Source organism: Pongo pygmaeus, chromosome 21 (assembly GCF_028885625.2).
Source record: "Pongo pygmaeus isolate AG05252 chromosome 21, NHGRI_mPonPyg2-v2.0_pri, whole genome shotgun sequence".
Taxonomy (NCBI): Eukaryota; Metazoa; Chordata; class Mammalia; order Primates; family Hominidae; genus Pongo; species Pongo pygmaeus.
In genome coordinates this window covers 5,931,638-5,953,179 of record NC_072394.2, presented here as the reverse complement: position 1 = coordinate 5,953,179, position 21,542 = coordinate 5,931,638, and the positions used below count along the sequence as shown (strand labels likewise).

General features: G+C 39.8%; 1 pseudogene; it reads left to right on the top strand.

The window, feature by feature from the left end:
* Window positions 1-10,390: 10,390 nt before the first annotated feature.
* Window positions 10,391-20,734, top strand: LOC129022139 (small ribosomal subunit protein uS17-like; annotated as a pseudogene).
* The last annotated feature ends 808 nt before the right edge of the window (window positions 20,735-21,542 follow it).

Here is a 21,542-nt window from a genome sequence, read left to right as displayed (position 1 = left end):
CACCCTTCCTGTTATCATATCCTTAGGTGATGTGACCTTTCTTCTTCTCCAGTCAAAAAGTAGAGTTTATTTCCCCAGCCTTTAAATACACACTGGTATTTTGATTTGCTTTGGTTAGTAAAATGCAGCCGAAGTAACAATCCATCAGGTCAGCTTAGGCCTCAGACGTTGTGCGTGCTTATACTCATTTTCTTGGAATCTCACTGAGCCACAAAATGAACAAGCCTGGGCTAGCTTACAGGAGGATGAGAGATACATGGACCAGAGCAGAGATGCCCCAACTGAGACCATCCTGGTGATCTGAAAGGAGACTCATAAGAGCACCTTATCGGGATCAGCTGAGCCTGAGCCAGATTCACAGAACCACTGGTAGATTTGTGAAGAAATAATAAATGGCTCTTCTTTCAACCCACCAAATAGAAGGAGGTTGGCAGAGTTGGCTAAAGTTGTCCAAAGTTGTCCAAAACGCTTTGGGGGATATGGTACCTATTTCAGTCAGATGCTAAATTTCTCTGCCACATATTATCTCTTCTTCTTAGAAAAGAAACTGGAGGCTGGGCATGGTGGCTCACACCTGTAATCCCAGCGCTTTGGGAAGCCAAGGCAGGTGGATCATCTGAGGTCAGGAGTTTGAGACTAGCCTGGCCAACATGGTGAAACCCTTTCCCTACTAAAAAATACAAAAATTAGCCGGGCTGTAACCCCAGCTACTCGGGAGGCTGAGGCAGGAAAATCACTTGAACCTGGGAGGCGGAGGTTGCAGTGAGCTGAGATCCCGCCACTGTACTCCAGCCTGGGTGACAGAGTGAGACTCTATCTCAAAAAAAAAAAAAAAAAAAAAAAAAAAAAAAGAAACTTGAATCCCCAGAAGCCAAGTGAGATATGATTCTTCTCTTTCTTAATCTAACTCTACCATCTTGAAGACTCTTGCAGATGTTGGGCCTTCACCCTTAGTAAAAAGCGGCCCTAGGAAAGCAAGCCCTGCTGTCTGACCTAATTTACTCTTGGATGATGGCTACACATCAGTTCCCAAGTCCAGCCCAAGTGAGCCAGGAATTGCTTGTGTCAGCACATGTAGCTCCCCCTGAACTCTGATGTGCTGCCAAACAGTCCTCCTCCCAAAGCAATCAAACCATCCCTTTGCTGGTGATGAAAATGACTGCCTTTCATGTCTCACTGGATCTGAGCTAAAGTATTTCCAATAAAGAAAATGACTCTGCAAAAATACTTTCTTGGTAAAGAGGCAATATGTCAGAGTGTGCCCAAGCAGTGCTCTAAAATACACAGTGATCACCTGGGATCTTGTTAAAATCAGAATCTGATCAAGTAGGTCAGGCATGGAACCTGAGATTTAGCATTTCTAACTATCTCCTAGGTGACGCTGATGCTGCTGGTTTACCAGCCACACTTTCAGTAGCAAAGGTCTAAAGCACAGGTTTTGGACAAATAGGCCTGTGACCCAGTTATCCTCAGCTTCAACTTTCTCATCTGCTCATTAAGTTGGCATAAGATATATATAAGACCATCTGTTTAATGGACTAGTTACACCTTCTAGCACACAGGACATGAAGAGAATATGGAGCTAATGTATTATGCAGAGATGTACAGTCATCCAGTGTTTCACATGTAGTCTCCACAGAAATGGGTCTTGATTCTGATAAATGTCCATGGTCCCAGTGCCAGGTAGCTTTCAATATTTAAATTTAGAGTACCATGTTTGTGTCTTGGCAGCCTTACATGCAGATCTAAAGCAGAGATAAAATGCAAGTTGCCTTATTTATGATGAAAAAGGTTAAAATTGGAGGAGAACGGCTATGGTGAATCAGGGTTCTCTGATTTAAAACCTGTGCTATTTCCCATCTTTCATGATTTTCATTTACTTCCCAGACTTATAGCCCCTATTCACATACATTTCTCCTTGTATTCAAAGGTTAATTTGAAAATAGAAGGCTTGGCAAGGTGGCTCACAACTGTATTCCTCTTAGCACTTTGGGAGGCTGAAGTGGGAGGATCATTTGAGCCCAGGAGTTTGAGATCATCCTGGACAACATAGTGAGACTCCATCTCTACAAGATAAATAAATAAATAAATAAATAAATAAATAAATAAATAAGCCTGGCATGGTGGCACATGCCAGTAGTCCCAGCTACTTGGGAAGCTGAGGTAGAAGGATCGCTTGAGCCCAGGAGGTTGGGCTCTATAGACACTGTCTATAAGTGTCTCAAAAAAAAAGGAGAAAAAAATAAAATGACTCTGCCTCAAGCAAAAATATTCAGTGGTTTTCCAAATCCACTTTCCCCTGCAAATAAAATCAATAACAAAAAGAGTTAGGGTTTATGACACTTTTCTCATCAGTTCACTAATGGACCCCTATTAGATATGTTCACTAAATCTTTGCTACTCAAAGTTATCAGAAGCATTGGCATCATCTGGGAGCTTATTAGAAATGCAAAATCAGAACTCTGATCTCCCTAGGCCTGAGCCCCTAGCGGGAGAGGTGGTTGCAGTCTCTGTGGACCAGCAGACTTAGCCTTTCCTCCTGGTAGTTCTGAGGAGTCTGGGCAGCCCAGACGAGTGGGTTTCCCCCCAGCAAAGCACACCCCCTTCATCAAGGGACAATCAAAGTGCATCATAATACAGGTCCTTTTCCCCATGCCACCAACAGAGTGAGACCCTCCAACAGGGGTTGTCAGATACCCGATATGTGAGCGATCTTACTGGCATCAGGTTGGTGCCCCTTGAGGTCAGAGGTCCCAGAAGAAGGAGCAGGCACCCACCTTTGCTGTTCTCCTTCTCCTTGAATGACATCTCCAGGCATGGAAATGAACCAGATGAATAGGGCCTGAAGTGAATACCCAGCAAACAGCAGCAGCCCTAGAGAAGAGGGATCTGACCATTGAAAGAAAAACAAACAGAAAATAACAATAGCAGCTTCATCATCAACAACAAAAAGCCCTCACAAAAACCCCATCCAAGGGTCAGCAGCCTCCAAGGTTGAAACTAGACAAACTTATGAAAACGAGAAAGAATCAATGAAAAAACGTTGAAAATCCAAAAGGCCAGAGTGCCTCATCTCCTCCAAATGATCGCAACATCTCCCCAGCAATGGTGCAGAACTGGACAGAGGTTGAAATGGATGAATTGACAGAAGTCAGCTTCAGAAGATGGGTAACAAAAAATTCTTCTGGGCTGAAGGAGCATGTTCTAACCCAATGCAAAGAAGACAAGAACTTTGATAAAAAGTTAGAGGAACTGGTAACCTGAATAACCAGTTTAGAGAAAACCAAAAATTACCTGATGGAGCTGAAAAACACAGCACAAGAACTTCATGAAGCATACACAAGCATCAATAGCCAAATTCATGAAGTGGAAGAAAGAATATCAGAGTTTGAAGACCACCTTGCTGAAATAAGGCATGCAAACAAGATTAGAGAAAAAAGAAAAAAAAGGAATGAACAAACCTCTATGAAATATGGGACTAAGTAAAAAGACTGAACCTACTATTGATTGAGTACCTGAAGGAGAAGGAGAGAATGGAAAGAAGCTGCAAAACATACTTCAAGATATTATCCAGGAGAACTTCCCCAACCTAGCAAGACAGGCCAAAATGCAAATTCAGGAAATATAGAGAACATCATTAAGATACTCCATGAGAAGATCAACCCCAAGGCATATAATCATCAGATTCTCTAAGGTCAAAATGAAGGAAAAAGAGTTAAGAGCAGCCAGAGAGAAAGGTAGACAAAGAAAAGAAAAAAGACAAAGAAGGGCATTACATAATGGTAAAGGAATTAATTCAACAAGAAGAGTTAACTATCCTAAATATATATGCACCCAATACGGGAGCACCCAGATTCAAAAAACAAGTTCTTAGAGGCCTACAAAGAGACTTAGACTCCCACAGAATAGTAGTGGGAGACTTTAACACCCTACTATCAATATTGGACAGACCAAGGAGACAGAAAATTAACAAGGATATTTGGGACTTGAACTCAGCTCTAGATCAAGTGGACCTATTAGACATCTACAGAACTTCCCACCTCAAATCAACAGAATATACATTCTTCTCAGTGTCACATGGCACTTGTTCTAAAATCGACCACGTAATTGGAAGTAAAACACTCCTCAGCAAATGCTAAAGAACTGTAATTATAAGAAACAGTCTCTCAGATCACAGTGCAATCAAATTAGAACTCAGGATTAAGAGCCTTACTCAAAACCACACAATTACATGGAAATTTGAACAACCTCCTCTTGAATGACTCTGGGGTAAATAATGAAATTAAGGCAAAAATCAAGGAGTTCTTAGAAACCAATGAGAACAAAGAGAAAATGTACCAGCATCTCTGGGACACAGCTAAAGCAGTGTTAAGAGGGAAATTTATAGCACTAAATGCCCACATCAGAAAGCTAGATTGATCTCAAATGGACACACTAACATCACAATTAAAAGGGCTAGAGAAGCAAGAGCTAACTAATACAAAAGCTAGCAGAAGACAAGAAATAACTAAGATCAGAGAAGAACTGAAGGAGATAGAGACATGAAAAGCCCACCAAAAAATCAACGAATCCAGGAGCTGTTTTTTTTTTAAATTAACAAAATGGATAAACTACTAGCTAGACTAATAAAGAAGAAAATAGAGAATAATCTAACGGATACGATAAAAAATGATAAAGGGGATATCACCACTAACCCCACAGAGATACAAACTACCATCAGAGAATTCTATAAACACCTCTATGCAAATAAACTAGAAAATCTAGAAGAAATGGATAAATTCCTGGACACCTATGCCCTCCCAAGACTAAACCAGGAAGAAGTCAAGTCCCTGAATAGACCAATAACAAGTTCTGAACTTGAGGCATTAATTGATAGCCTACCAACCAAAAAAAGTCCAGGACCAGACAGATTCACAGCTGAATTCTACTAGTTGCAATGAGGAGATGGTACCATTCCTTCTGAAACTATTTCAAACAATTGAAAAGGAGGGACTCCTCCCTAACTCATTTTGTGAAGCCACCATCATCCTGATACCAAAACCAGGAAGAGACACAAAAAGGAAATTTCAGGCCAATATCCCTGATGAACATCAATGCAAAAATCATCAAATACTGGCAAACCAAATCCAGCAGCACATCAAAAAACTTATCTACCACGATCAAGTCAGCTTCATCCCTGGGATGCAAAGCTGGTTCAACATAGGCAAACAAGAAATGTAATCCATCACATAAACAAAACAAAAGACTAAAACCACATGATTATCTCAATAGATGCAGAAAAGGCCTTTGATAAAATTCAACAGCCCTTCATGTCAAAAACTTTCAATAAACTAGGTATTGATGGAACATATCTCAAAATAATAAAATCTCTTGATGACAAACACACAGCCAGTATCATATTGAATGGGCAAAAGCTGGAAGCATTCCCTTTGAAAACTGGTACAGGCTGGGCGTGGTGGCTCATGCCTGTAATCCCAGCCCTTTGGGAGGCCAAGGTGGGTGAATCACAAGGTCAGGAGTTTAAGACCAGCCTTGCCAACATGGTGAAACCCCATCTCTACTAAAAACACAAAAATTACCCAGGCGTGGTGGCAGGCGCCTGTAATCCCAGCTACTAGGGAGGCTGAGGCAGGAGAACTCCTTGAACCCAGTGGGTGGAGTATGCAGTGAGCTAAGATCATGCCACTGCACTCCAGCCTGGGTGACAGAGTGAGACTCCATCTCAAAAAAAAAAAAAAAAAAAAAAAAAGAAAACTGGTACAAGAGAAGGATGCCCTCTCTCACCACTCGTATTGAACATAGTATTGGAAGTTCTGGCCAGGGCAATCAGGAAAGAGAAAGAAATAAAGGGTGTTCAAATAGGAAGAGAGGAAGTCCAATTGTCTCTGTTTGCAGATGACGTGATTCTATACTTAGAAAACCCATCATCTCAACTCAAGAACTCATTAAACTGATCAGCAACTTCAGCATGTCTCAGGATACAAAATCAATGTGCAAAAATTACAAGTATTCCTTTACACCAACAATAGACAAGCAGAGAGTGAAATCATGAATAAACTCCCATTAACAATTGCTACAAAGAGAATAAAATACCTTGGAATACAGCTAACAAGGGATGTAAGGACCTCTTCAAGGAGAACTACAAACCACTGCTCAAAGAAATGAGAGGACACAAACAAATAGAAAAACATTTCATCCTCATGGATAGGAAGAATCAACATCATGAAAATGGTCATACTGCCCCAAGTAATTCATAGATTCAATGTTATTCCCATCAAACAACCATTGACATTCTTCACAGAATTAGAAAAAACTATTTTAAATTTTATATAGAGTCAAAGAAGACCCTATATAGCCAAGACAATCCTAAGCAAAAAGAACAAAGCTGGAGACATCACATTACCTGACTTCAAACTATACTACAGGGTTACAGTAACCAAAACAGCATGGCACTGGTACCAAAACAGATATATAGACCAATGGAGCAGAACAGAGACCTCAGAAATAACACCACACATCTACAACCATCTGATCTTTGACCGACCTGACAAAAACAAGCAATGGGGAAAGAATCTCCTATTCAGTAAATGGTGCTGGGAAAACTGGCTAGCCATACGCAGAAAACTGAAACTGGACCCCTTCCTTATACCTTTTACAAAAATTAACTCAAGATGGATTAAATACTTAAATATAAAACCCAAAACCATAGAAACCCTAGAAAAAAACCTAGGCAATACCATTCAAGACATAGGCATGGGCAAAGACTTCGTGACAAAAACACCAAAAACAATAGCAACAAAGTCAAAATTGGCAAATGAGATTCTATTAAACTAAAGAGCTTCTGCACAGCAAAAGAAACTATCATCAGAGTGAACAGGCAACCTACAGAATGGGAGAAAATTTTTGCAATCTACCCGTTTGACAAAGGTCTAACATCCAGAATTTACAAGGGACTTAAACAAATTTACAAGAAAAAAACAACCCCATCAAAAAGTGGGCAAAGGATATAAACAGATACTTCTTAAAATAAGACAGTTATGTGGCTAAGAAACATATGCAAAAAAGCTCAACGTCACTGATCATCAGAGAAATGCAAATCAAAACCACCATGAGATAACATCTCACACTAGTCAGAATGGTGATTATTAGAAAGTCAAGAAACAATAGATCCTGGTGAGGATGTGGAGAAATAGGAATGCTTTCACACTGTTGGTAGGAATGTAAATTAGTTCAACCATTGTTGAAGACAGTATGGAGATTCCTTAAGAATCTAGAACCAGGAATATCATTTGACCCAGCAATCCCATTACTGTGTATATACCCAAAGGAATATAAATCATTCTACTATAAAGACACGTGCACAGGTATGTTTATTGCAGCACTATTTACAATAACAAAGATGTGGAACCAACCCAAATGTCCATCAATAATAGACTGGATGAAGAAAATGTGGCACATATACACGATGGAATACTATGCAACCATAGAAAGGAATGAGATCTTGTCCTTTGCAGGGACATGGATGAAGCTGGAAGCCATCATCCTCAGCAAACTAACAGAGGAACAGAAAACCAAATACCGCATGCTCTCACTCATAAGTGGGAGTTGAACAATAAGAAAACATGGACACAGAGAGGGAATATCACACATTAGGGGCTTGTTAGGGGTTGGGGGGTGATGGGAGGAAACTTAGAAGACACGTCATTAGGTGTAGCACACCACCATGGCACACATATACCTATGTAACAAACCTGCACATTCTGCACATGTATACCAGAACCTAAAGTAAAATAATAAAAAAGAAATTTTATAAACCTCCAAGTTATCAAATTAAACTCATCAATTACCAAAAAAAATGCAAAACCTCGAGTTTCACCCCAGTACTCCTGAATCAATATCTCTGGTGTGAGGTCCAGGAATCTATTTTTAATAACCTCTTCAGGTGATTCTGAGGCATGCTAAAATTTGAGAAGCATGGCTTTAGGGCCTCAGCTTAACACCATCAATTTGGTCCCCTCTCAACTTGTTAGGAAAGCAAGAACTTAGTCCCTAACCAATGACCTATGAAACTAGAATCTGTATTTTAACAAGATCCTCAGTAGTTCAGTATGCTTATTAAAATTTGGGAAATGATGCTCAAGTCTACAGCATAGCTTCGATCCAATCTACTCTAACAGGAATTGATTAGATAGAATATAGAATTAGGCAAAATATAAATAAATTATTGGAAAAAAGGGAAAGCCAAGTAGTGCTGCTTTTACATTGGATTGAAGCAAATAAAGAAGGAAAGCTTCAGGATTTAATACTCTGACATTTATAGGGCTGCTTAATAAAGGTTTGGGAATGTACCAGGCTGAAGTGAACTGAGTTATAGACAGTGTTCTTGCTGGAAGATAATTGGAATCAATTCCCATCTTGGCAAGAGCTGTGAGAAAAAAGAAGAGTAATGGTTTCCCTGCTCCCTCTCTGTTCAGTTTGGATCAGCAGCTGAGACCAGCAAGAAGGGGAAGGAAATTTTGTCCTTTGGGTGTGGGTGAGGTATTCCTTCCCAAATTTCTACTCAGGGCCTTGGATTTAAAACAATCTGCTTCTGTCACTTCTGCTTTCCTTGAGGCTGTAGGTATAGAAAGAGACTTCTATGATACAAAAGCATTTTGGACAAGATGCTTCAGTGGGCCACATCTTCCATTGTCTTATCTTGCTCACTACTTGCATGGTACAGATTTGGTGTATCAGCCTCTGTCAGCAGCTGTGCCTAGGCTCTTGGATTCTTTGTAATCTGAGGATAAATATGGGAAGAGCAGGCACTTATTGGTATCTGACCAAGACTAGAACCATCATCAGAGTATATAATAATTTTTAAAATTGATTTTTAGTATCAAAGTTGCTATATCAAAGTATATATACATATAGTGGCTGCTGACTTAAACATATAACACTCATCTGCTTCCTGCCAGTTCCTCCAAGAAGACCAAGGTGCAATCAGCCAGGCAAAGATTTTATTAGAAAAAAATGTCTTGAGAAAAATCAGGATAAGTCAGGGAAGGCTGGGAGAACTGTTAGATTGAGATGCAGGCTGGAATCCCATGAGGGAGAGAAAGAGAGAAGGAAGATTGTATGGAAGCACCCAAGACAACTGTGTAATCTAAGGAAAGTTTGGCAAGCTTGGCAAAGAGGTCCTGAGCCAAAGTTGGCTGTCAGAGGAGCCCCATGTCTTCCAGAAACTGGCCTCCCTTAGTATTCCTACCATGCTCAGTTATTCGTGGAGAGTAGCTTCAGTGCAAAGAAGGTGATGGATATCAGTCTACAGCAACTGAGATCCTTGGTCAATGACTCTCCCTGTAGTCAAAGGTGTGCAAGGCACAATCTGAAGGCCATAACTTTCCTCCTTATCAAAAATATACAGTGGGTGTTTAGTGTTCAAAGAACCATATACCAGTTTATTTGACATCTCATGGAGCATTTCATAAATATGACATACAGCATATAAATAAACATCCACTGAATATATATATATATATATATTCACCTTAGGAATTCTGCACTATCAGAGCAATTGTCAACTGTGTGTTTACAAGAAAGCTCTATGGCTCTATGTTTTCTTTGGAGAAATATAGGGGAAATGGGGCCTTTGACATTGTTAGGTGAAACTTGGAAGATGGTTTTGTGATTTGCAACTAAAGTGTTGAGTGTTGTTGAATAGCCTTCAAGAAGGCAAAAGCTCAGTGTGGTATAGAGAGTGTGAAGTGATATGTACCCTGCCTTGAAACATCAACAAACTGCTGGCAGCAGGATTTTTTGAGCAGTTCTGTGAGGCTCCAGATTCTCCTCTGGCGTAATCCCCGAGGTGATTGTTGCAAATTTTTCAGTAATGAAAATTGAGACACATACTCTGTGTAGCCTACTAAAAATGTTCCATATCATTTTTTTTAACCCCAAAGTTCTTAGGACTTAGTAGTGAGAGAACTAAGCTTAAATTTTATTATATTGTTGTGTGACCTTAAGCAAGTCACTTAATCTCCTCTCAAAGCTATATTTATTCCTCATGAAATGATAATAATAATAATTTATTGCAAGTCCCTTAACAGATTGATTTTGTTTATGAAATGGCACTACTGTTTTTTAAAAAAATAAAATGCCATACAAAGGAAAGGTGACTCTGTGAATTGAACTCAAGTCCTCACAAGGAAAACAGAGTTTAAGGACATGAATGGATTGGAACTGGAAACAGAAAGCGCCAAAGAACAGAGTAGAACAATGGGTTGCCTATAATCTCTCTCTAGGTTTTCCTTTCATATTCTTCAGTCTCACAGATTCCTCTGTCCCTCATATTTTCAGTTTAAATCCTGGCCCAGCAAAGAGAAGGGCTCTGGACCTGAGATCACCCATCATGGACAACCGCTCTGCCAAGAAAAGCCCAGGGCTACTTCCTTACGAAGGGTCTTTGGACCAGGGCATTTCAGTAAGAAGGGGAAAATTGGACATGACTGGCACTTAAACAAACCCAACAGGTGCAGACTGTAAATTGGCAAAGTGACATCATCAATAGAAAATCAGACTACAGAAATCGAGAAGCTTGGCATAGCCCTTCTCTTTCCAGTCCACTTGACCTGGTGCTAACCACACAACTGCCTTAAGCCTTAATTTTCTCATGGAGATGGAAATGGGTTATTGGGAAATTCAAATCAGATAATTTACGTGAAAATATGTTATAATCTCTGAGATGTAAAGCGTGACCACCAGAGTTTAAAAAGAATAGAAGCAAGAAGACAAGCTGAGTCACTAACTTGCCAGGGAAGTGAACACACTCCAGGGAAGAAATTCACTCAATGGTGAGTAGAAAATGCACCACGTTCAAGGCTTTTTTTATTATAACATCCAACATCTTTGACAAATTACAAATAGAACATAGTGGTTGATTAAGTAAGCGGTGCTATGGTGATGGTGAAAGCTATCCACTAATCTTTTCATAAAAGACAAATGGCAAAGTGGGGATTTCTTTTAACAAAGAATCAAGAGGGCCTTTACAAACTGAAGAATCAGATTGTAAAGTCGGAAGCATTGGTCTCTGTAACTGTAATCTCCTTTTTTAAAGCTATGTTTTCAAAGACTTGCTGGTTGGCAGACAAGCAAAACTCAGAGCATATTCATGAAAGAACAGACTGAGGACTTGCAAAGACTTTGGAGACAGGAGACCTGTGTCCTGTTCTGCTCTTGACTGGCAGGGTGATACAATGGTACTTGTTTCCCCTCTCTAGGCCTCCATTTTCTCAGCCATAAAACTCTGTCTATAGTTGAGGACTAATTCTAATGTTCTTCCCTCTTTAAAAGACTCTAATCCTAAGGAACTTAATCTAATCATGGCCTCAAAGTCCACTTTCCTCTTTAGAAAGGTGAAATAATGTTGAAAATGTTAAAATATGACAACATTGGTATAGCAGTCCTCTATAGTCATAATAATCTTGTAACAAATCGCTCCCAAACGTGGTTGCTTAAAATCAGCACTACTTACTATGTTCACAAATCTGGAAGTAGACTAGACAATTTGGCTGATTTTGGCTGGGCGTTGTTGAACTTCACTGGATTCACTTGCATGCTTGCAGTAAACCTTTGTATATCTGGGGGATGGCTGGTCTGTGTGGGACTCAGCTGGGACAGGTAGAATGGCTTGGGGTCTTTCTCTAATGCCTGGACCTTTTCCTCTTCCAGAGACTAGTGCAGATTTGTCCACGTCAATGGCAGGTTCTCTAAAAGAATGGAAGTACACAAAGCCATTTGGGCCTCGGTTCAGAACTGGCACATCATTGCTTCCAATGTATTATACTGCATGTTTACATTTACAAAGTAACTCATAAAGTAAATTTATAGGTGTGGACATAGACATCAATTTTTGCTACAAAATCATATTGCAGAGGTGTATGGAAACTGGCAGCAATGAAAAAATGGGGGAAAATTTGGCCATTAGTCAACATAACCAGATGATGACTAGATGAGTCTACATGATTCTCTCTGAAACGTTTTGAAATGTGTTTTTTTTAAGTTAGACAATTTAAAGCTTCACTCATTAAGTTAGACAATTTAAAAGTTCATAGCCAGGTCATAAGCAGTACACAAACATGCATTTTTTTAAAATGGAAAATCCTCAGAACAAACACAAGAACAGGGACATTACATTTGCCTAAGAAGCCACAAGTTACTAGATTGTTTACATTTTATCCAACGAACTGTTAGTTTCAAAGATGACCCTAAAGATTCTTTGCTCTTTTTCCCAGTTCAAAAGTGATAATAAAACAGGAGAGTTCCCTGATTCTCCTCGCAGGACCTGTGACAGGGGTGTGGCTCGAAACCCCTTGAGGGACGGGGGATCATGCAGACGGGCAGGTGCAGAGGCTCAGACGAGCTCTTCGGGCTCCAGCTCCAGCTCTGAGGTAGTGTCTAGGAGTGGGTAACTGCAACTCCAGTGTTTCAAAGCTCTTTCAGCTTTGCTGGCCACAGACGGCTTGAGTGTTAATCATCTCAATAGACCCTCTGCCTTTTCACAAAAGCAGAGGGCCAGTGTAACAGATTTCTGTATCCTGAGCTCTTGTCCAGAGTCCCGGAAAAATTGGGTCACACACGGACCCGAAGGATGAATGTGAGGTGTTATTAAGTAGTAGAGGAGGCTTTCAGTGGGATGGATGGGGATCTGGAAGTGGGGGATGGAGTGGGAAGGTGATCCTCCCCTGGTGCTGGGCCACCCAGCAGCTGGACTCCTCTCTGACCAACCCCATCTAAACTCCTAGAGGAGTTCTTCCTCTTCTCTCTTTCTCTGCCGCATCATTCTGCCATCTGTCTGGTGGTCTGCTGGCTTGCTGGTCTGCTCTGGAGCTTGGGGTTCAGGGTTTATATGGGTGCAGGATAGGGGGCATGGCGGGCCAAAGGGCCACTTTTTGGCAGTGAAAACAGAAATGCCTATCCTCATTTAGAGCCACGGGTTTTCAGGCTTGAGGGTGGGGTGTTTGCTGGGGAACTGCCCTCTTCTACCCAATATTTCCCTGTCTCCTGTCTGTATCAATAACCTAGAGTTTTTTTCTAGTGAAGTCTTCCTGAAAGCTATTACCACCATGCAGAATTATCCAAACAGAAGCCCTGAAACTCCTCTTTTCACATTAGAGTTGAGTGATTAACATGCACTAGAGATGGAGCTCTCACTCTTCCTCCAGCTTTCCAGACCCACCAGCCTCATTTCAGGTGCTCAACAGGCACAAGTGGTCAGTGCACACATAGCACGTCTCTGCCAACACAGAAAGTCCTGATGGAGGAGGTGACTTCGAGAATGCCTACAGATATCTGGAGAGGGATGGTCCTGGGGGACATAGGCCAACTCCAGTACATGGGTGAAGAACTAGATGCCTGGAAAAAGGAGATTGTTATCCAGAACAGACAGCTTGACTCATGTAATGCGTTCTTAGTTATCCTAGCTACTAATTTACTTAGTGACCTTGGGAAATTTATTTCATTTTTATTATTCAGGGAAAAAAGAGATTAGAGTAGATCAGGGTGTCTCAAATTCTCATGTGCACATGAATTACTTGGAAATCATGTTACAATGCAAATTTTGATGTAGCAGGTGGAAGTGAGGCCTAAGATGTTGCATTTCTAACCTGTTCTCATGTGGTGCCTGTGATGCTGATGTTCCTGGTGTATGGACTACTATACTCTTTGAGTAGCAAAGGGTTAGGTCAGAGAGTCATGGAATATTGGCTTAAAAAAAGCCCTTAGGAATTCTGAATCCAGTCCTGTCTCTGAAGTCCTATTCAGCTCCTAGAATCCTTGAGGTTTGGGGAAAAAAAGGCCCATTCACATTCCTCAGGGGGCCTTGGTGCTCATAGCTCTGTAAGAATTTAATGGTCATTTGAATTGTTCTATAAAACAACAAATATGACTTCAGAATAACTGCACAGTTTCCTTATAAGGAAAGCCTTAATTCTTGCCTAATGGCCTGCAGTTAAGTGAAGAGCTCTTTTAGCTCCTATTTTCAACTCAATAGAGGCAGGATAATCTTTACATCTGCTTTAATTGACCTCCTCAAGGCCACTCTCATCAAGTGTTAATTCTATGCAGCAAAACATGGCTGGTCCTAATAACTGCTGTTACTTAAAACTGGCAAAAAGAATATCAGAGGAGCAGCAGAGAATCACACACTTAGTTGACAAACTTTCCAGCTTTTTTCATGTGGGTGCATATTGTGGCTGGTGGAAAAATACTACATATTACCACAAATATGCTATACTATATATATAGTTTATATATAGATATACTACAATATATTAATTTATTGCACACCTCCATGAAGCTCCACAATGTGCTCTGAAGTTCACAGATTCTTAGTCTTGAATACAAGACCTGCTACTTTCTTATGAACCAGGCGATGACTGCTTTTAGTGAGCTGTACCACCAGACGCAGTGCTACCCTCTACAATTGGAGTCATTCAGTTTGTCCTAAATGGGTGGACATGTTTTCTGCATTTGCAATTTGGATTTCAAGGCTGGGAATACTAGAGCTGAGGAAGCCAGAGTACAAAAGGAAAGAATAAAAGGGCAAAGGACTAAAACCAACAGAGAAAGGCAATTACAAGGTGTATAAATGTACACTGTGCAGAGGTAAGGATTTATTACACTGTGTGTGTGTGTGTGTGTGTGTGTGTTTTGCATGAAAGGTAAGGGGAAAAAAGCTGACATTTGTTAGGCGGAATTCGATAAGTGCAGTTGCAAAGAATAAAGGGAGCTTTCAGAAAGCGGGCAGCTGCGGCGGAGCCTGAAGCCATGGTACTTGATACTGCAATATACTCTCTCAATGATTCTAGGCAGCTTTTGAGAACAGCAGGGAGGCATTCAGGGTGGAGGACAATGGCAAATGTCAAGAATGAAAGAAAGAATCTAGAGTTTAAAAGACTGTTGAGTGACAAGTAGGCCAGATCAAAGAAAGAAATTTATCAAGTATTTATAATTATCATGCTAATAGAGATCAATAATCATGAAGAGAAACCATAGCAAAAAATAAAAAAATAAATAAGCCAATGGCTTTCAATCTTAAAAATAAATCCCCTCCACAAAAAGACAGTAGATGAAGCAATCGATGGAAGATACAAATATTCACCTTTTCATCCATTCTGATTTTTCATTTTATATTTTGTTACTCAAATCATCAATGAAAAGAAAGTGTGTTAAGCTAGTCTGAATTTCTTTGTTTTGAAAATTATACAGTGGAAAGATTTTTAGAGAAGCACAAGATGGGGCTGGTGTATAATCCACTGCAAATGGAGCCACAGATACCATGTCTAAGCAAGACATTTTGATCCACAGGAAATATTTTGGGAGAGGCAACATTCTGAAAACATATCACCTAGGTCCTCTGGGCTTGTTTTCAACTTCCTTCTCACTTCCATGCTGTGCCCCACACAGGTGTGCACATGCAAAGCTCTCTCATGGCAGATTGGGAGGTCGGGCTTAGAGGAAAAACCCTGTGTTTGGAAACTTGCTTGGGCTTGCTAAGGACTAGGGTGGTTTGGAAGCCCAGGGAGAAATGTTGAAATCAGTCATTGCAAAATCCCTTTTGCAATAAGTAATGAATAAAGACTGAAGAAAAATCTCTTTCCTCCCCAAAGTAAAAACCTACCACTTAACTTGTCTAAACAGCTTGTCATAATAGAAGCTTAAAGGCAACATGAAGTGCTTCCCACAGCCAAGGCCAGAACTTCCAGCCACCATTGATTGATTGGTTCATTCAGTAAATATCTGTCAAGAAACAGTATATGACAAGCACAGTCCTGGACATTGCACCAAAGAACAGAAACATGACAACTCCCTTTATAGCTGTCAGACATCAAACCGAGACATCATCTTCTCAGAGAGTTCACTGTCTGACACTTTATCTCACCTGGCCCCACCTCAATTATTCTCTATGTTGTGGCTCTGATTATTTATATCATAGCCCTTGATACATCTGAATTCTGTTGTTTTAAAAAATCGGGGCCTGTCTCCACCCACTACAATATCACTGCAAAGACCTATTCTGAATTGTTCAGTGCTGTATCCCTAGCATTTAGAACAATGCACTAGATATAGTAGTAGCTCAAAAAAAATGTTTCTTAAGGGAACAAATGAAGATGTAAACCATCTGACAACCCCACTAGACAGAGACAATGTCCTACACAAAGAGAAAACTTCAAAGCAGTAAGTGAAAGATCTATAAGAAATATCAACACATTTCTATTGAAGTTAAATTTTAAAAGATCACTTCTAAAAAAGTCCATTGGAGGAAACTCCTAAAATTTTCCATTTGGTTTTGGATCCAAATCAGCATTAAAAAAAAATCCCCTAGTAACTCATTCATTTTTTTAAAATGACATCCTGGTAATAACATGTTCTGATCAATAGGACATAATAGAGTTCAGAAATTATGCAAAATGCACACAGGAGTTGAACATACATCAAAGGCAACATTTGAAATCAGTAATGTTGTATTGTTTAAGAAAAACATGGTTTGTCTTCTCAAAATAATTTAAAGTTGGATGTTATTCTTTATCTCAATATAAATTGCACATTAAATTACTCTTTAATGTAATTAAACATAAAGTTCTAGAAAAGAACCTTGGTAATGTGTAACATAATTTGTAATGAGAAATGTATAAAACTTTCTAATTGTTTTAGGCTATTCTTGCATCGCTATAAAGAAATATCTGAGACTGGGTAATTTATAAAGAAAAGAGGGTTAATTGGCTCATAGTTCTGCAAGCTCTACAGGAAGCATGGTGCTGGCATCTGCTCTGCCTCTGGGGAGGCCTCAGGGAGCTTTTACTCATGGCAGAAGGCAAGATAGGAGCAGGCACATTACTTGGTGAGAACAGGAGCAAGAGAGAGCAAGGAGAAGATGCCACACCCTTTTAAACAATCAGATCTTACAAGAATTCACTCACTGTCACAAGGACAGCACCAAGGGAATGGTACTAAACCATTGATGCGAAATACACTTCCATGATCCAATCACCTCCTACCAGGTCCCACCTCCAACACTGGGGATTACCAATCAACATGAGAGTTGGAGGGGATGTCCAAACTGTATCACTAATTAAAAAATATTATATCTAAAGAACAAAGTCAGAAGAGAGGTGATAACAAGCAAGGGAAATATTCATAATACATATTACAAATGTCCTCAATTTGTAAGAAGGTTTTATAAACCAATAAGAAAAAGTAAGCAAGGATTTAAACAAGAAAAAGAATGCAAAGATTTACAATAAATGAACCAATGTTGAATATTATACGAAATTTTAAAATCCAAAATGAAATAGCAGTGTGACATAATTTCCTACGTTAAAAATGAAGAACATATTTTAAGTATTTTTTTATACCATGTTGGTAAGATTGTGATAAAAAATATATTCAAACATTAAAGGTAAAAATAGATTGCTATAATATTTTTAAAGGGCAATTTGGCAATGTCTTTGAAAATTAAAACATGTGCCCTTAGTCCCACCAAATTGCTCTAGATTTTTTTAGATATACTTTCCTATATGCAAAACATGACAATGGAGAAAGAGAAGGAGAAGGAGAGAGCAAAAGCGTGGAAAAAAAAAAAGGAAGAGAAGGGGAAGGAGAGGGAAAAGGAGAAACAGCAACTGCCAGGTGCCGACTTACAGAGCTGTTTATCCAGATAATGGAATAAACTGCAACAAAGAAAAGAAGTAGATTTGGGTTGATTTAGAAAAGTCTTTAAAATACCAACAAAAGACAAAGAGGGAATAGTGTGACATTAAAACAAACAAACAAATATAAGAAAATAAAATACCCATATACTCTGGAAGAAAGTACAAGAAATTGTGCCCAATATGAAGCAATTGTCTCTGAGCTGGAAACTTACCCTTCCATGCTCTGCTTTGAGGCTGGAGCTGGAACTCCACAAACTGTGTTCTCCTTGGCCATGTGACTTCCTGTTAAGGTTTGGCAATAGATCACTGATTACGGATACCTTTTCACTGCCCTACAAATCCTCTACACTCTGCCTTTCAGAAACGGGCCTTTTAATATGTAATGCATAGGTGGTTGGGGAATGAAACTGTATAATGTGTGTAGAGTCTGTAACCTGCTTGGCTCATGGTTAGCAGCAGCAATCCACTTTTTCATTCACTGAACAAAGATTTATTAAAGGAAAAAAAATGTGGCTCCCGTCCTCACATACTTTGTCTTCTTACTGTGCAGGCAGTAGGTTGAAAACTGTAATTTGATTATGCTGTCAGGACGTAGTGCAAGGCAAATTCACTGTAGCTTTTTATAATTTGTCACACACACAAAAAAAATTGTGGCCCCTGTTGGCACACAGACAGGAAAGAGTAAACCAGGTAAACAGGAGAGGCCATTTGTCATGGAGCCTGATTCCATTAGTCAAGTGGTTTTCAATCAGATGATTTTGTCCTCCTGGAGATTTTAGGCAATGTTTAGAGACATAACTAGGGGGATTGCTACTGGCACCTTGTAGGCAAAGGAAAGATTTTGCAAAACATCCTACAACACACAGGACAGATCCTCACAACCAAGAATTATCTGGCTCCAAGTGTCAGTAGTGACAAGGTAAGGAAAGTCTGTGTTCTGAGAACTGAACCACTGTGATTATCGGGGAGTGGGATGTCTCCAGGAGTCTTGGTGTGAGAGTCATTCTCACCTGCTTAGGCAATTCCCCAAAGCTACCAGCTTCAATTTCCTCATCTGCAAAATGAGTATAATAGAATCTTCCCACCTCCATAATTGGTCATGATGTGCAAATCAATCCAAAGATGAAAAGCTTTAAGAAGTAGACCAGGTGGACAATTTTAAATGGGTACCTTTCTGTTATTATTACTGGCCTTTTCAGAAAATAAAAATTGCCAGCAAACTTCAAAGATTCTGTTAATTAAAAGAGACTTATCAAAACCAACATTGGTATGATTATGGCACCAGCACCCAATTTTCATCACTAGGAATATGGCTCATTTCGGGGGCTTGCATTATAACATCACAGGTTCAAAAGGGAATCAAAATTAAATGAGTTTCTTAATAGTGCCAACATTCCAAACATTTGATGTAAAAATAAACAAAGAATACATTATGGCTGCACATTATTCATTCTGTTTATAGATACTTCTCCTTTCAATACTGTCCCAGGCACGGGGAGCCAATAATACAAGCCATGCCAAGAATCACAAATTGTGTCTTGCTTGGTACTTGACTAGTTTTCCAAAGTTACCAAGGTTCGTTTAATAACCAACTTGCCAGTAGCTGTTAAGGAGCATGAGGAGATGAGTCAATGATTTATTTTCTCCTGTGAGTTCACAACTTGATCGTGGTCCCTTGCTTAGAGGACCATTTCTCTTGTAGCTTTATTCTTTAGGCTGTCTTGCTCATCTTCTTTCTAACTCCAGCATGTATGTAATCTATTATGAGTCCAGCAGGTGAAGACCTTGCCTCATCCATATTGTAGCTTTGCAAAAAGTGAGTGTGCAATGTAATCAAGTAAATTAAGTTCTATTAACATTTCTCAAGGTAATTCTCCTTATGTCTCAGTCTTCCATTGCATCTTTGCAGAGATTCTTGATGAACATTTACTGAAGGAAATGAATGTGGTCCTCTCATCTTACAATCAGTAAGCTGAAAACTGCTACTTGATCATGCCATCAGATCATAATGAAAATCAAATTTATCACAGCTTTGTACAATTTCTGAAAAGAGGACCCTATTAGCCTATTCACTGCAACACAGCAGCATCAACACAAACCCCACCAGGCAGAGAAGTTCAAATGATTTCCTAAATCTCATTGCTGTGGGAAAAACAGGGCCTCATGCTAGGGGACTGTGGCCTCACCAATTGCATAGGTTAAGATGGTGGTGGGGAGGAAATAAGGTAAGAGCTGATGAATATATGACTTTCAAAAGCTACATAAGCCAAGGGACAGTATACTTAGCAGAGTTTAACCATTCTTTGAGACCCTTTCAAAAAATCTGATTAAAATATAAACAAGGAGAGCTTTGATCAACAGAGCCAAGTGTTCCTTCAGTGTTTACCAAGCACTGAGTCCTGCAGTCTGGTGGATTCTGGAATTACGGAGATGAATAAAACTCAACCCCTTTACTGAAAGAACTCATGGCCTATTTGATGATTCAAGGTTGTCTACAAAACAATGATCTAAAGTGGGCTTTTTATTCAGGAAGCCGAAAAGATAGCAGACATTAAGATGGAGTGAGGCTATCAAAAACAGCCAACCATCTTTCAAAACAAAAAAAAAATCCTGCTGAGAGAAACTGGGAAGAAGCTACCGTGTTAATACAAGAACATTGGTCTGGGCTTCAAGACACCCAAAAAGGACAATAAGGGCACCTAGACTGACAAGAAATTTCCCTTCACTGGTAACATCTCCATTTGAGAGAGGATTCTGTTTGGCATGGTGAACAAAATGAAGAGTCAGAGAACCATTGTCATCTTCCCAGACTATCTGCACTACATGTCCAAGTATAATTGTGTTGAGAAGTGCCATGAGAATATGACTGTGTACCTATTCTCCCACTCAGGGACATCCAGATCGGTGACATTGTCACAGTGGGTGAGTGCCAGCCCCTGAGCAAGACTGTACACTTCAACATGCTCAAGGTCACCAAGGTGTCCAACACCAAGAAACAATTTCAGAAGTTCTCACTATGGACATCTTCCCATTCACCAAAATGAAGTAAAGTTATTTTCTCATCCACACACACACACAAAGATCTAAAGGGGCATCAATGTTTACAGGAGGATATGAATGCATTGGCTGTGTCTGAAAGAATCAGGCATGGCATCCGCAACCAGGAGATGTTCAATAAGAGACTTACAGGGAAAATGGAACAAGGTGTAGGGCATGACTGGAACATGGGCATATGTTAGTAAACTGCAATGACACAAACTAGGAAGTATGACTCATATTGGGGGTGTCCATAGATAAGCCTGGAGATATTGGCTGGGTCAGAGCTTCAAGAACCGTGTGATGGTTCTGGCTGTGATGTTTATATTTTACAGAATGCATCGGTAGTTACCAAATTTTGGCATTTCATGCACCAAGAAATTATCCCCAAATGAGTGGGGTGCTCACATAGGGTAATAATTTTTTTCTGTTATCATAACATGGCATTAAGGAACAAATCTCTGTAGCAGAGATTCCCAGTGAAAAATATTTTATATCTCAAGCATCCCTTCCTGGACTTAAACTTAAAAACTACACTTTTCACTCCTTGACTTTACCTTGGGCCACAAGACTTGTTGTGGCCAGTAGTCTGGGATGTGGATCACTTTAATGCTAAGGCAGAGATAAGATCCAGTGCATTTTCCAGCTCTCTTTATAGTGACTCTGGAGGGCCACATATTTCAGATGGCATTGCTAAGATGGGTAAGCAAGTAGTCTAAAATCTTGCATCACTGCTTGGAAAAATGATTCCTGAAAATGCCTCTAGACCAGCAGCAGTCTTTGAGTGAATGAGAGATCAACTTTCATGTTAAGTTT